The sequence below is a fragment of the Condylura cristata genome, unplaced genomic scaffold (assembly GCF_000260355.1).
Source record: "Condylura cristata isolate star-nosed mole 26May11 unplaced genomic scaffold, ConCri1.0 scaffold00011, whole genome shotgun sequence".
In the NCBI taxonomy this organism is placed as follows: Eukaryota; Metazoa; Chordata; class Mammalia; order Eulipotyphla; family Talpidae; genus Condylura; species Condylura cristata.
The window spans coordinates 42,381,927-42,398,630 of record NW_004567112.1 but is presented as its reverse complement, the minus strand read 5'-3'; positions in this window follow the sequence as shown (position 1 = coordinate 42,398,630).

The following is a 16,704-nucleotide window of genomic DNA, read 5'->3' as shown; positions in this document are numbered from 1 at the left end:
GAGGCAGTGATCTAGTTTCATTTTTTTGCATGTAGCTTCCCAGTTTTCCCAGCACCACTTGCTGAACAAATTTTCTTTGTTCCATTGTATCTTCTGTTTTCATTTTTAAGATTTATTTATTTATTTGTACAGAACTGGAGTACAGGCCAGAGATGTGGAGGGTGAGAGGATTCACCAGAGACAGAGTGGTGTGTAGAACAGACAGATCTATGAAGTAAACTGCTTAGGGGAGCAGCGGGAGGGTCAGGAGATGTCTGCCTCACCATATGAATTTCCTCCAGGGCAGGCAGGGATCAAACTCATGCAGAAGTGGCTTAAGCTTCTTTGTGCTGTGCTTTAACCCATTGCGCCATCAGGGAGGGCCCAAGGCACCATTTTTAATGAGAATGATGTCACATTGATTAAGACCTTTGCCGAACTGAAAATTTACTTGTGGATAACAAATTAAAATCTATTTGACAAACACCATTCTGTATTCTAGTATCTTTTCTCTAAATGAATAATTCGAATAATTGAACTTTATTGCTAATAATCATACAGACACCTGTCAGCGACAAGTCTGTTTTACTTCCTACCTAATGACATTTTCTTAACACAACATGAATTTGAAATTCTAGAATATGTGTTTTAATTATTTCAATACCACATTAATTAAATTATATTATAATTATATTTGGCCCTCCCTGGTGGCGCAGTGGGTTAAAGCACAGCACTGAGAATCTAAAACCACTTCCGTATGAGTTCGATTTCCACCTGCCCCGGAGGTGACCACATGGCGTGGCAGATCTCTCCTGACCCGCCCGCTGCTCCCCTCAGTGGGTACTTTGTCGATCTGCCTGTTCTGCTCCCCACTCTGTCTATGGTGAAGCCTCTCGCCGCCCCTGAGCCTCTGGTCTGTACCCCAGTTCTGTATGCACAAATAAATAAATCTTAAAAAATATATATATATTATAATTATATTAATTCCTAAAATATATTTACTTTGATCCAATTTTCACTCCTGTACTCAGTATAAATAGAAAAAAAAACTTTGTCTAAGCATAATTGTATCTTTATTTTTTTTGCTTTTTATACATGAATAATGCCCCATATTTAATTCATGCATCTTATAAGACACTATATTATTGCACTGAATTCTTTTTACATAACTTAATTTTTAAAGTATGCAACTTGAACTTTCATGGTATGCTTTTTTTTTTTTAAAGATTTATTCATTTATGCATACAGATCTGGGGTACAGGCCACAGGTGCAGGGGTGGTGAGTGGATTCACCAGAGACAGAGTGGGGAGCAGAACAGATAGATAGACGAAGTACACTGCTGAGGGGAGCAGCAGGTGGGTCAGGAGAGGTCTGCCATTCCATGAGGGTCACCTCTGGGGAGGGGGATCGAACTTGTGCTGAAGTTGCTTTAGCTTCTTAATGTGTGCTTTAACCTGCTGTGCCACCAGGGAGGGCCTGCCATGGAATGCTTTTAAAAATATTTACAAGATATATAATTGATTATAAAATATGCCTATTTATTTTTTATTTAGTGCTCTTTTATATAAACAGCTAAATAGAGAGGGAGATTATAGAGATTCCCCATGTACCCATTTATCCACACATATTTAGCCTTCTCTATTATCAGCAGCTGCTACCAGGGTCATACTTTTGTTACCCTGATAAACATCCATTGCCACATCATAATCACCCAAGGTCAATTGCTTCCTTTCCTTTCCACAGAAAATTGCTTCATGCAGAAAATATAATATATTACATTTATACAAAGGAGGCCATAAGTATTTGGAGAAGATGACTTATTATTGTTCTTAGAAACTAATGAACATGGACTTAACAAGAAAAGTATAGAAATTTCTGGTAGCCTGCTAAGGAAGTGGGAAGAGGTAGAAATTGGGAGTAAAGCATAAGAAAGTTTGTTATAAACTTATAAATTTGATTCTGTGTTGAGATCAAATGGGTTTCACTTGACAACTCTGTTACCTCTGTTGTGGGAAAGGAGAGGGTGGCGCTTCAAGTGCTATATTCTGTTGTGCCTTGCAGATTTCCTTTCTTTATTTATGTAAATTGTATAAATGAGAAAAACTATCTTTAATTTCTAAGTTGTCTCATTTAGCATTTTTACCTCAAGTTTATCTATATTGTAGCAAACATTACAACTTCATCTTAAACTCTGAAAAAGTTTTTATATATTATTTTTTTTTGGTGGGGTCCTCAGAATTTTCTGTGTATATCACGTCTTCCTCAAATAGTGATAGTTTTACATCTTCTTTACTAGTTTGGGTTCCTTTTATATATTTTTTCTGCCTAGTTGCTCTAGCTATGATTTCTAGGAGTACTATGTTGATCAGTTGTGGTGACTTTGGACATCTTTGTCTTGTGACTGGTCTGAGAATAGAACTTATTGCTTACACATTAAACTCGAAATGTATTTTGTCTTTATCATACATTTTAGCACGTGACAGGATAACATTACATAGTACATGAAGATTTGGGTTCCAATTTTTTTTTTAAAAGATTTATCTATTTATACGTATAGAACTGAGGTATAGGCCAGAGGTATGGGAGTTAAGAGGATTCATCAGAGACAGAGTAGGAAGCAGAACAGGCAGATTGACTAAAATACACTGTTGAGGGGGACAGCAGAGGGTCAGCAGGGGTCCACCATGTGGCCAGGGGTCCAGTTCGTGCTGTAGTGGCTGCCATAGCATCATAGTGCTGTGTTTTAACCCACTGAGTCACCAGGGAGGGCCCTTTTTGTGTTCCAATTTAAACTCATAATAAATTTCAGTTGGGGGCTCTGGATTTATCAATAGAAAATTTAAATCAATGACTTTTTGAAGTTAGAATCTCTTTCTTGTAGTATAAAATATAACCTTAAAATAATTTGTTACAAGGATTCATGTCAATGGTAAACATTTAGCATTATTTATAACTAATGTATTAAAATATTTATGATCCTCAATATCTAAAAATAATGAATTAATTAAATAACACTATCCATTTAAATAAGTATAGTGGGATTATTATATGAATATGTGTATATTTAAAATGTTGATTTTAGGAATTTTAATTAAAAATAAATCAGATACTAATATATAGATAGATAGATAGATAGATAGATAGATAGATAGATATACGTGTGACCATAAAACAAAGAGTATAAACTCACAAACACCTTCTAAATTACTAATCTAGCATCTAAAACAATGATTATTTGAGTGATCAATTTTTCCTGCTACTCTTTAAAATTTACCAATTCTCTATAATGATTATGTACTAGCTTCACAACATTAAAATGATCAGTTAATCTATATTCCCTCACACCCATCTCTTCATCTATTTTATAATTTACTTTTATCAAAGTGACATTATGTGGCAAAGTTTCATCCAGTAAATATTTAATAAACACCTCTTTGTTGATGCAACAAGGAATGCAAAGATGATTGATATGAATATTCACCCTCAGAGAGTACTGAATTCAGTACAAATAAGTTTAAAATTAAATGGAGGACTTGAGGAAAATATCAGAAAAGTTGGATTAATTTAAAATGAGTAAACTTTCAAATGTAGGATTTATTTTCCTTTCATATGAATCTCAAATTACAACTTTTAAGAATAATATTTGAACTGACTTTTTTTTTTTTCAGTGTGATTACATAAATTCAATGTATATTACCAGTGATAGTTAACATTAGGTGGCACTGTTTTCTTTTGGAAGGAAAAAAAAATAATAAAACTATGCTTGTGTTTTAAATCCATTCAAAAAAGAATTTTAAATTATTTACAAAAAGATAATTTAATTAAATGTGGCAGATGTTTAGAAGAATATACCCACCAAAATTTTTAAATACTAGATTTTCTATCCACAATAAACACTATGTTATTAAAAGAGTAGAATACTTTATGATAGACTTTTCAATCAAGTTTTCAATGCACATACTTTAAATTATGCTTCTCTGTGCTCTTTCTCTGGTTTGTCTTCCCAGGATTTTTAGAAAGCTTTACCTTGCAATCTGCAGTCATTTTAGGGGAGGAGGGATGGATTTGCTTCTCAAAATAGATCAAAAATTAAGGTAGAATAATTTTGTATATATGCCTAATAATTTTGTATATATCCCTGAGTTCACTACAACATCTAAAATCATAATACTTTTAACCATTTTCTTACTATTGCTCTATGAAAGTTTTTATTATTTTTTTTTAAAGATTTATTTATTTATCCATACAGAGCTGGGGTACAGGCCAGAGGTGCAGGGGTGGTGAGAGGATTCACCAGAGACAGAGTGGGGAATAGAACAGGCCGATTGATGAAGTATACTGCTGAGGGGAGAAGTGGGCAGGTCAGGAGAGGTCTGCCACGCCATGTGGTCAGGGCGGGCTGAGATCGAACTCATGCTGAAGAGGCTTCAGTTTCTCAGTGCTGTGCTTAAACCCACTGCGCCACCAGGGAGGACCTATTATGGCTTTTTACATTTAAGTAGCACATTCTATGTGTTATAAATGCAATGTATAGTACTAACAATGATATGCACATATTTACTTATAAGTCTTTAAGTGTATGTCAGCAGGAAATGATCAGGAACACACACACACACACACACACAATTTGTTAGCTAGATAAATTTAAAAACAAAGCTGTTTTTTCAATATTTAACATCTCTAAACAGTGCTATTATAGTCACTTTTTAGTAATCTTAGTTCTTTCTCCTTAAATCAGTCTTCAATCTTAGTTCTTTCTCCTTAAATCTTAGTTCTTTCTCCTTAAATCAGTCTTCAATGCCATGTTGTTTTCTTCTTGAACACAAATCTTCAAACACTCCTTACCACTTACAATATTTAATTAGTTCCTAAATTTGACCCCACCTACTATGTACCAGATTTCTAAGTATAGTCCCATCGTTTTTTGCATAGCATCATGGTAATTACAAGTCCCCAAAAAGTTTCATATTCTTCTTCATTCATGCCTTTGTAGATGCTGAGAATTCTTTATTTCAAAAGTTTACCTTTCTTTTCATTTTTGGTAAATTCATGTTTGTATGTCAAAAACATGAGCAAAATTGTTAGCCATCAAATGTACATTAAAGCAATTCTCTTTGTATTCATTATTGTAGGTATCACATTTCACTTGATTTGTTTGTGTATTTTCTCCCCATTAAATGTCAAGACCCAAAAAGGCAGGAACAATGTGATTATCAGAATCAACCCATGAAGAGATAATAAAGCACAATTGTGAAGAACAATTTCTGACATCAGATACTGTTGAAAATCCCATGTCAGAACTAGCTGTGAATGTTCAGCGAAGTCCTTTACCATTCTGTAAAACATATTACTCATATGTAAAATGGGATGAATAGTAAGATCTAACTAGAAAAATGAGTTAATATTCTGGCCCGGAGCTTTAGAAAGGTTCGGTAGATGTTGATAGTTATTATAATAGATACCTGAACAATACTGATGCGTGAATAAGCTAATATTAGTGGCACAATCCACTGTAATCACAGAACTCTGAGAAGCATTAGTATACCAGAAATCTCAATAGGTCATCTGAATAATGAGTCTTGACCTTGAGTATGTTTTTTTTGGAAAATGTTGAATCAGCCTCTAATATTTTACAGAGTGAAAGTTTGCATTAACATCAGTATTTTCTGTTTGTTTTTTTTAAATTTTCCTTTAAATAAACTCATAAAATTTGCCAACTTTTGATGTTATTCAGAGCTGCCAAAAATGGAATTAAGCATAATTATAGTGTTTCCCCTTACATAAGACATATATACACATGTATACACACATATACACACATTCCCTAGTTTTTGGCAGACTACCCCCTACTATTCAATTCGTTGTCATTTTTAGCACATGAATTCTATTTTTAAGAAGCTTTTACAATATGTATTTCACATACTAAACAAATCACTCATTTAAAGCATACATTAAATAGCTTTTAATATCTTCATAGAATAGTATATTCATTATCAAATCTACTTCAGAACATTGTCATTATCCACCAAAAGATGTCCTCATGTTTTACCTTTCAACTTTAGTTCTCTTTTCCCCAGCCCTAAGAAAACACTTGTTTATATTCTATAACTATAGATTTGTCTGTTCTGGATAATTCACATAAATGGACAAGGTACATACAATATATAGACTTTTGTGAGTAAATTCACTTCTTTAACATAGTGGTTTCAAGCTTCATCATGTTGTAGGGTATATCAGTACTTACTCTTTTTTTGCTGAATGATGTTATATTGCATGGATATTCCATATGGATAGACCAGAATTTATCCATTTCTCAGTTGCTGGGCATTTGGATTGTCTCCAGTTTTTGGCAATTCAACACTGAGTGTTGAAATAGAAATTGCTGTGTGATCATGTGTTTTCATCTCTTTGACATATATACTTAGCAATGAAATTACGAGTCAACTGATAACTATATTTAACCATTTTAAAAACCTTAAACATTTCCAAGTGTTTTTTTTTTTATAATTTCTTTACCTGAACCCCTGTATAAGGGGTTCAGTTTCACATATGTTTGTTAATATTTTCTATTCTATTCAAAGTAATGTGAAATGACTTTTTCTGTGGTTTTCATTTGTATGTTCCTAATGACAAGTAATGAACATAGCTTCATATCCACATTACTCCACTTTTCAGAACTATCCAGACTGTTGGCCCATTTTTAATTGGGATATTTGTCTCTTTTTTTTTTGAGTTATGATGTCTTTTGCATATATTATAGATACAAATATTTTACGAGGTAGAGGATTTGTAAGCATATTTACTTCTTCCTTGGATTATCTTTTGGCTTTGTGGTTTTATTAGAAGAAAAAAAATGCTTTCAGTATTTATAGTTCTTTATTTCTTTTCTCGTTTGTGTTTTAGTGTTACATATAAAAACTATTATTATTGCTGAGCCCAAGGTTTGAAGATTTACACTTTCCATGATTTCTTCTGGACATATTTTAGTTAACTTCTTACACCGATGTCTTTGATATGTTTGAGTTATTTTTGTTGGTAGTATAGAATACCAACTTCCTTCTTGTGTTTTAAGTTCTAAATCTTTGTTGTTTTTCAATATGTTTATACTTAACGCCTTTCCACATCTCTTTGATTACTGTAGTTTTATTGTAAGTTTTGAAGTTGTGAATGTTTATTGTTACTTGTCAGTTTTCAAGATAGTTTCTACTAGTTTGGATATTTTGATGTTCCATATGAATTTTATTTATCATGTTGCCAATTCCTAAAAAGAGTTTAGCTGGTATTTTGTTGAGGATGTAGTTAAAACTTTTTATCAGTTTATAGAGCATTGCCTACATAGTATTACTTCCTGATCCATAAATATGGGGTATTTTCCATATTTTAGGTATAATTTATGCATACATTTGGTTAAATTTATTCCTTTGTGGGCCCTCCCTGGTGGCGCAGCGGGTTAAAGCACAGCACTAAGAAACTTAAGCCACTTCCGCATAAGTTCGATTCCCGCCTGCCCCGGAGGAGATCCACATGGCAATGCAGACCTCTCCTGACCCACCCACTGCTCCCCTCAGCAGTGTACTTGGTTGATCTGCCTGTTCTGCTCCCCACTCTGTCTCTGGTGAATCCTCTCACCCTCTGCATCTCTGGCCTGTACCCCAGCTCTGTATGAATAAATAAATAAATCTTTAAAAGAAATTATTCCTTTGTTTACTTTTATTCTACTGAAAATTACCTTATTTTTATTTTGCTTGTTGCTACTATATAGGAACACAAGTAATATTTATATATTGATATGTATTCTATAATTTTGCTTAACTCTTTACTAGATCTCATAATTTTGTGTGGCTTTCTTTTTTTAAAAAAAGATTTATTTGTGCATACAGAACTGGGGTACAGGCCAAAGACAGAGTGGGGAGCAGAACAGGCAGATCAACAAAGTACACTGCTGAGGGGAGCAGCGGGCAGGTCAGGAGAGGTCTGCCACACCATGTGGTCACCTCCAGGGCAGGTGGGAATCGAACTTATGCGGAAGTGGTTTCAGCTTCTTAGTACAGTGCTTTAACCCGCTGCACAACCAGGGAGGGCCTTGTGTGGCTTTCTTAAGATTATCTACGTACAAGTTCATTTCATCTTCAAATAAAAGTTTATTTCTTCTTTTTCAATGAGGATGATTTTTGGTTCGTACTCTTGCCCAATCACCCTGATTATAACCTCCAGAATGCTATTGAGTTGATGTTGTTGAGGGGACTTCCATATCTTATTCCTGATTTTAATGTGTAAGTAGTCTTTCATCATTTCGCCAACATTAATTAGAATGTTAGCTATTGCTATATTTAAGGATTTTTCTCAGATTTGCATGAGTATTAAGTTTATTAAATATTTAATAATGTTTATCTATAATAATGTCTATCGTGAAAGTGTTAAGTCTCATCAAATTTTCTTTCTGTGTCATTGAAATGGTCTTGTGACTTTTGTCCTGTATTGTATGGATATGGCATATTGTACTGACTGATTCTAAATGTCATTCATTGAATGAAGGAAGTAAAATATTGACTAAATCCCTATCTCAATCAAAGGAGGAATAATGTCTTCTGGTTGTTATGTTTATAAGGAAATAAGGAGAAATTGTGAAAATGAGACACATCTGTCTAATTCTAAAGTCAATAACTATAATCTTTTGATGAGGTGCTAGTGAGAGGTCACAATGAACACTTCATGTCAGATTGCATTGATTTCCTTTGGTGACTGAATTAGAATACATAGACAGCATTCAAATCATGAAGGTTATTTCTGGATCTCATCACCACATGTGTCATAATTCTATACTTTTAAACAAAAGAGAAATATACACAGAGATGGGGTTTTATGAGAATTGTGAGCAGTACAACTAGTCATATTGAAACAAAATTTCAATGAAAAAGACATACATTGAAGGATTCACTAAATTATATCTTCAATCCAAACATCCAAATTAACCAATGACTAGTCATACACACACACACACACACACACACACATTTTATATATATATATATACATGTGCACACACACATATAAATCCATCTACAATGGATTTTTTTCTTATTAAGCTATGAGAAAGTTCTAAGCCTTGCTATTTTCAAGAATATGGGTGACTTGAAGGACATTATCCTAGTAAAATTAGTCAGAAAGAGATTTCAAATACGTAAACAATGACACATTATAAGAGCTTGCAGGTAGCGGACAGTACGTGATGCTGAACAGAGTATACAAGTTTTCATGTGTAGCATAAGTTCTGTTGATCTTCTGAACAGCATTGCAACTACGGTTCACCATGTAGTATCTAATACTTGAAATTATCTAAGAGTAAGTCTACTCAATGCCATAAAAAATAAGTAACTATATGAGGACATTAACATGTTAATTATAAAGGTGTGGTAATCATTTCACAAATAACATGTATATCAAATTAGTATGTACTCTTTAAATATGTGCAGTTTTATTTGACGTTTAGATTTGAATTAAACTGGAGAAATAAGTCAATATATTAAAGTTAAATAGCATAAATGAATTTTCAAATTAATTTTGTCACCAGTAGATGAGTTTTCCAAATGTGAAGTTGTTGAGCCACTACTATCTCGGATGTACACTATACCCAGAGATCAGATTCCAGATCCTTTCATTTGAGAAGCAGCTCCTGCATGTCTAGTAGTCTACAGAACCCAGGTCTGTGTCTGTGTTCCGAGCCCATGTAAGTTTGGCTCGTCCTATAGTTAGGATCGTCCCTCAGCTTAGACTCTGCCCATTCAAAAAGAAATAACTGGTCTTTCCTGAGGAAAGAGAAGGCCAAGAGAATTTTGACGATTAATGAAAATAAGTTGTGTTTTTTTAAAACACATATGTTAATAAATGTAGTTTGTCCAAAAATAGTTTACAAAAAGTTTATGTTCTGGGCTCTGCCTAGTGGCACAGCGGGTTATTAAGAACCTTAAGCCACTTCTGCATGAGTTCGATTCCCACCTGCCCCAGAGGAGATCCACATGGCGAGGCACACCTCTCCTGACCCGCCCGCTGCTCCCCTCAGCAGTGTATTTCAGTCAATCCATCTGTTCTCCCCACTCTGTCTCTGGTGAATCCTCTCACCCTCCGCATCTCTGGCCTATACCCCAGTTCTATATGAATAAATAAATAAATATTTTTTTAAAAAAATTTATGTTCTTATTTGTAATTGTTTAACTGGACATTTATTCAGTTGCAAAGTATTGGTTCTTTGGATCCAATATTATCATAATAATCATTTTTTTCTATGCATCTTATTGCCTATATTTTGAACAGATTCATATAGAGATTCCATTGACACTAGGTGACTATCACAGTGAAAAAGTGTCCTATTCATTTAAACTTAATTTAGTATGTTTTACTGTTGACAATTATTTAATAACTACCACATGACTGGCAGGAAGGAGAACTGGTTCTAATGCTTTCTGTGTATAGATGGTAAAATCACTCTTAAATTATTCATGTGTTACTTTCATCATGGTAGTTTTTAGGAGTGATCTTCAAAGTTTTTCTAGTTATGTTTAGATGTCCCACAGGTACCTTAAAACCATTATCTACAGAATTCACTTCCATTATTTTTTTTCAGGTGTAGATAGCATAGTTTCTCCTATAAATGCTAACATTGTCAATATCTATTTGCTGAATTTTAAATCTGAAAATAAGTTATAATACTGTCCACTCCTTGGTAACACATATTAGCAAGCCCGGTAATTGCTTTCTTCTAAATGCTACTTAAATTCATTCTTTTTTGCCAAATTTCCTGGTACAGACATCATTACTTTGTATACACAATTTATTATTTATACATACCAATATATATATATGTGATTAATATTTTGATGATGATCTACATGTACATAGGCCACATATTCATATACTTGTCTCCTAATTGAAATTATAAATTATAAATATTGCATGTAGAACTTTTTTCTGTCATTTTCTTCTATAACTATAAATGGTCTATAACTACTGAGGACTTTCTGAATGCTAGGCATTGATTCAGGTGGGTTACATTTAAGGTTCTATGTATGATTTCCAAGTAGTGATCAACAATTAGGAAAATATTCAGTATTTGGGGGGAGAAAATCATGAAGTAGCCAAAGCTGATGTGCCAAAGTTTAAAGGACCAATTTTACATTTGGGGAACTGAAATTAAATAGGTTAAATAATGTATGCAAGTTGTCATTAGAACACTGAGATTGATCTTCAGCATTCTCTTAAAAATAACAATTCTTGACCTCTGAGTAGTATTCTATTATGTAGATAAACTCATGACATTTGCAGCAACATAGATGGAGTTGGAAGGGATTATGCTAAGCAAACTGTGTCAGAAGATAAAAGAAAAACGGTTTCATATATGTGGAGTATATATAGTAGCTAGGAAAAAAGACAAAATTTGCAAACTAACCAAATATCTAATGCATACAGCAAGGTGAAAGAAAGTGAATGGTAAAAACAGGAGCAGGAACAGCCTAAGGGATGGAGAGATGGTTCACACATGGGTGCTATGATGGTAGGAGAACTACAGGGACTATCCCTGAAGGGAGAAATATTGTCTAAAGATAAACAATTATTAAGAAATTAAATTAATTTAAAAGTATATCTTGCATTACGCAACCTTTGGACAACCCACTATTGATTGTTTAATAGTCCCCAACACTCAGCCCCCAAATTGAGAAAAGTAACCTCAAAAATACATACAGATCAGAGACTATGTAGGGAGTGAGGATAGGGAAGGACCAGGACAGTGGTGAGAAGAGCACAAGGGGCTACGGTGATGGTGCAGGGGTGAATGGTTGGTGGGAATTTCATGGGGAAGCCATACATTGTACAAAAATGAAGGATGATGTAATGAATATCTTTTTTTTTTTTTTTTGAAGTACTATCCCCAGTAATGAAGTGAACTTGGGTCAAATCCCTAAACCAATAACTTCTTTTAATCAAAACCTGTTCCTGTAATTTGTGAATTCAAGTAGGTTAAGTATTAGATGTCACTCAAACAGGACTATAGTTGATTAGTCATGCTCTTTGATATCGAGTCCTTTTGAAATCAGTCTAAAACCTGATAGTAACTTTTAGAATAAAATAATGATATATGCTGATAATTTGAGAATTGATAACTTTACTTAAGATTTGGAGATAGTGAAAAGTTTATTCTATACTGTATAGCTTTATGCTACTTCATTTGTCTTTTTCTTCTTCCAGTGCAAATTTCTCCCCGTAGCAATTCTAGCCACATCCAAATACCTTGAATAAATTAAGTGTTTTTGCTAAATTCCCTCTCTTATAATACCCAAGAGAAATAAGTTGTATCCATAAAAAACAGCCATAAGAAAGCAACACTAAAGTCATTCTGTAATCTGTGCTTCAGTTCCTGGTTTTAATGTATTTTTCCATGAGCAGGGAAACAGTTCTGAAGCATGGGAATGATGAAGGGCATTTCTTGTTTTTATTTTTCCATTCATCACCCATATTTATTATTGACAGTACTCTGCTCTTGCTTTCTAGAAACTGTCTGTTTTCTCTAAGTGCTTCAAGAAAAGTATTTCAATCTTGTGAATGGTCCAAATATGGGATGTGCATATGGACCAATTCAGAATCGTCAGAGCCAACACGGTCATTGATAAGATGTTTGAGCTCTCAGGGAAGAATGTTGTCTCTTTCCTGCTGGACTTGATCCTAGAACAGTATGTTGCTGGAATTTTTGCAGCTTTCTGAAAATCATTTGTGGAAGAACATCTGAATATGGAGACAGCACAGCAGATGGCAAATCCAAGAGAGAGAAAATATGTTCTTAGATTTTGTTTACATCTTTAACAAGTTATATCTGAGAGAGTACTTATCCCTGTTTTTTTTTTTTCACTTAAAAGAGACATTGAATCTATTAACTAATTTTAGTTAGATTTTCTGTTACATGCTCAGAACACAAAGAAAACTCTTTGAAGAGATCTTAGCATGAAATACTGAACTGTTTTTTTTTTTTTTTTTTTTTAGTGAGCCTGGAAATATTTTTAAGCAGTTGACCTGTGACCACTTACTAGGACTAGGCACTATCACTTCTTGGGTTTCCTAAAATCATTACTATTTTTTTAATATTACCAAAATTCTGTATAATTTTTATGCATAAAATATTAATTTAAATATATTTTTTAGCTAATGGAATGTCACATACTCAAAATGTAAACAAAAATGTTAAATTATATATTATTTTATTTTTATATTTAATACAAATGACATTAATTTAATTTAAAAAATAGAATAGTCTTCATACATGAAAATTTCCTAAAACAGTGATAAAATATTCTGGGCTAAAAAGTGTTTAAGGCATGCCCTCGCTGGTGGCACAGCGGATTAAAGCACAGCACTAAAAAGCTATAGCCACTTCAGCATGAGTTTGACCCTTGCCCCGGAGGTGACCCTCATTGAGTGGCAGACCTCTCCTGGCCCACCCGCTGCTCCTTTCAGCAGTGTGGCTTCGTCAGTGGACCTGTTCTGCTCCCCACTCTGTCTCTGGTGAATCCTCTCACCACTGGTGCAATTCTGGCCTGTACCCCAGTTCTGTATGCATCAATAAATAAATCTTTTAAAAAAAAAAGTGCTAAAGGTGATTTGTTACTAAGCAACCATACTATGTATTGATTACACCTTTTCTTATATCCTTATCTGTGGAAATAAATCTTGATTGACTCCTTTATTTTTCAGTTTTCTCTTATTTTTCTTGAAGGCAAGCAAATGAAACAGTGAAGCCACTGGAGTGTTTGATGAATATTCAACAACGATCCATTTACTATCTTACAAAAGCAATATATTACATTAAATTAATATCAAATAAGAAACAAATAAATCCTAGAATATTTGTGTAATATTCCCTTTCTCTTAACAGCTGTATCCCTTCATGTTTGGTAAACTGCATTTTAAGTGATGTCACAGACTGGTTTGTTTAAATGTCATTAAATATCCACACTCTACACATTGTGTAAATGTGTATTCTGCTCTGGTTTGTGTGAACTGGAATGTTAGGGATGTTTGTGGTTATCTTACCTGGGGAAGTTTTTATGTCTATATTACTTTTCATGTATACTTCTGTAGACTTAATTGAAAGAGATGAAAGAATGATTTAGATTATGATTGCCCAGCAATTTCAATCATTTTAAGATTGTCAAAGGAGGATTGAGGCAATCAGGCCACTAATAGAGGTAAAGGTATGACTCCAAGTTCTATTATCTCAGATGAAATTGGTAGTATTTACCTTATACTAGAAAGCAAGGGTGAAAGGTATTTACATCTGTCTTAAAAACATTTGGAAGATATTATACAGTTATCCTTAACTACAATTAATTCCTTCTTTAAATTTTGGAAATTGTGGGAAAATTCCATTGTTTTCTAATAATTTATCTTTCTCCTCCTTTCCCTGTTTTTTTTTTTTTTTTGCTTTAATAGGGACTAACATGAGAAGAATAGAGTAAGTTTTCAGTGTTTAGTTATGATTGTTCATGTGCAACCTGCTGTTGGTATATATGTGGATATAAGTTTCTTTAATTCCAGCCAGATAGAGTAGCTTATCAATACTCTTAAATCTACATATCCACTTTATGACTGATAGAATTTGCTGTTTCATTTCTTAAAAAGAAAATGAAAGCAAAAATAAATAATTTTAATATATAGATCTAGATATACTAACTGGCAATATTTTTTTGGCAAATAGTTGGCAAAACTAATTTGGCAACATTCACCTACATTTTACTTTTTATTTTTTGCAACTTTCTTTGTAAACTAAAATAATTTGTTTTAAACAATTTAGTTTTCAGATTAAAATGCATAGGGATGTGCCAATCTATTTTAGATTTAGTTAGATAGCAATAGCAGTATATGTTTCAACTGTGTAACTTTTTGCCACCACAAAACCTAATACTCTCTACAGTAACAAGTTGATATTATCAATTGAATGCAATATACAATGTTTCTTTCACCTCATCTATATCATAGTTAAGATTCTACAATTTGTCCGAAAACCATTCAGAAACTTGTTTGGGGGAATTTGACAATTATTGATGTATATCTGTTAAATGGCAAGCACAATTCGTCATTCCCGCAATGCTCTTTTGATTGTAGTATCAAAATTTGCCTCCTTTTCTGATTTTACTGGTTATAAAGCTCCAGATTGGAGAGAACTCACTGGGTTTCAACCTTGGGGTCAAATCATCATTTATATAAGATAGAGAGAATAAATTATAAAGATTTATGTGAATTTAGGAGTGAATTCTTACCCAACCATATTATTTTTTTCTGATTTGAATTAATTGGTTATTCCAAAGATTAATCTCCCCCAAATCTTGATGATTGTGATATAAAACATACACTATAAATTGTGTTTTGTGTCTTTTGGTAAAAAGTGTAAGTGAAAGCCTGACAATATACATTGGAACTCTCTACTTGGGAGGATTCCACATGAGTAGATGGTACAATCTGAAGGGAAAAGGGAGAATTTTAAATAAATCAGTAAGTGATATTTAAAGATAAAGAAAACAAAATTACAGTTGAAGAATGTTTCTGATTGGCTATTGCCATTTCTCTTTATAAGATGGAAACCTGTATTTTTTAAGCTACAGAGTTTTCCTGTTAATATAATACTTTAACTAGGCAACTAGCCTATCAGTTAATGCCTTAAAATAAGCAAGATAAGGTCCTTACTTGTGTTTGTAGATTAGTTAAATAAACATTCTTGAAAGTTAATCTTGGCAATAAATGGTATTAGCTAATTTACTGTTGACAGTTGTAAGATCTTCAGGGAAAAATAAGAAAAATGAGAATATGACACTTGTGTATGCAACATTGTGAGAGAATGATGTTGTCTCTGATAAGCTTGACATACCTTTATAAAATGTGATTGAAATTTATTTATGTTGCTTATTTTTCATGAATATTCTTTTGTGCAAAACTGGATGATGAGTAGTAAATTAATGTTAATTTGGAGGAAGGCTTTGGGATTTTTATTGTAACTCTTCCCTAAAATTGTATATATTAAATGTTAAATTCACAGAATATAACTCAAAATTACATTTTATCTTTTTTAAATTTGAATAGTACATTAGGAGATTAATTGCTCAAGTGAATCATTGTTACTAAAAAGTAGAATGTCATGCTAAAATTTATTTTCACAATTGTTTCCTACTGCACTTGAATTATCCCTTCAGCTTTACATTTTCCAAATAATCCTTTAACATTAAATCATCAACCCTATTCTTAGTTTCAGGGTTGCTATTCAGCTTATGTCTGTATCTTCTTCATATGCCCAAGACAAGAGTTGGCAAAATTCATTGCACACTATATTTAAATTTGAAATGTTGCTGTTTGCATAGAATATGTTCTTTCCTGTGAGATTTCTTGATGTTGTAAACAATATGTTGCTTCATTGCTCTCTATAATGTGTCCTCTTCATTCCTTTAAAATTTCCTTAAGATTTCATCATAAACTCTTAGTTGCAGCCTCAGTTTTAGAGTTAATTATAAAAAAAAGTGGAAAAAACAGAAATTTGGTTAGCCTTGAAATTTTTTACATAAAAAATGATTAATATGAACATTTGAAACAGTATTTTTTCTAAGAGCTGTATGTGCCATTTATGTTTGTGACATATATGTAAGTCATGCTTGCATACCATTTAAATTTTTTATTTATTATTATTTTATTTA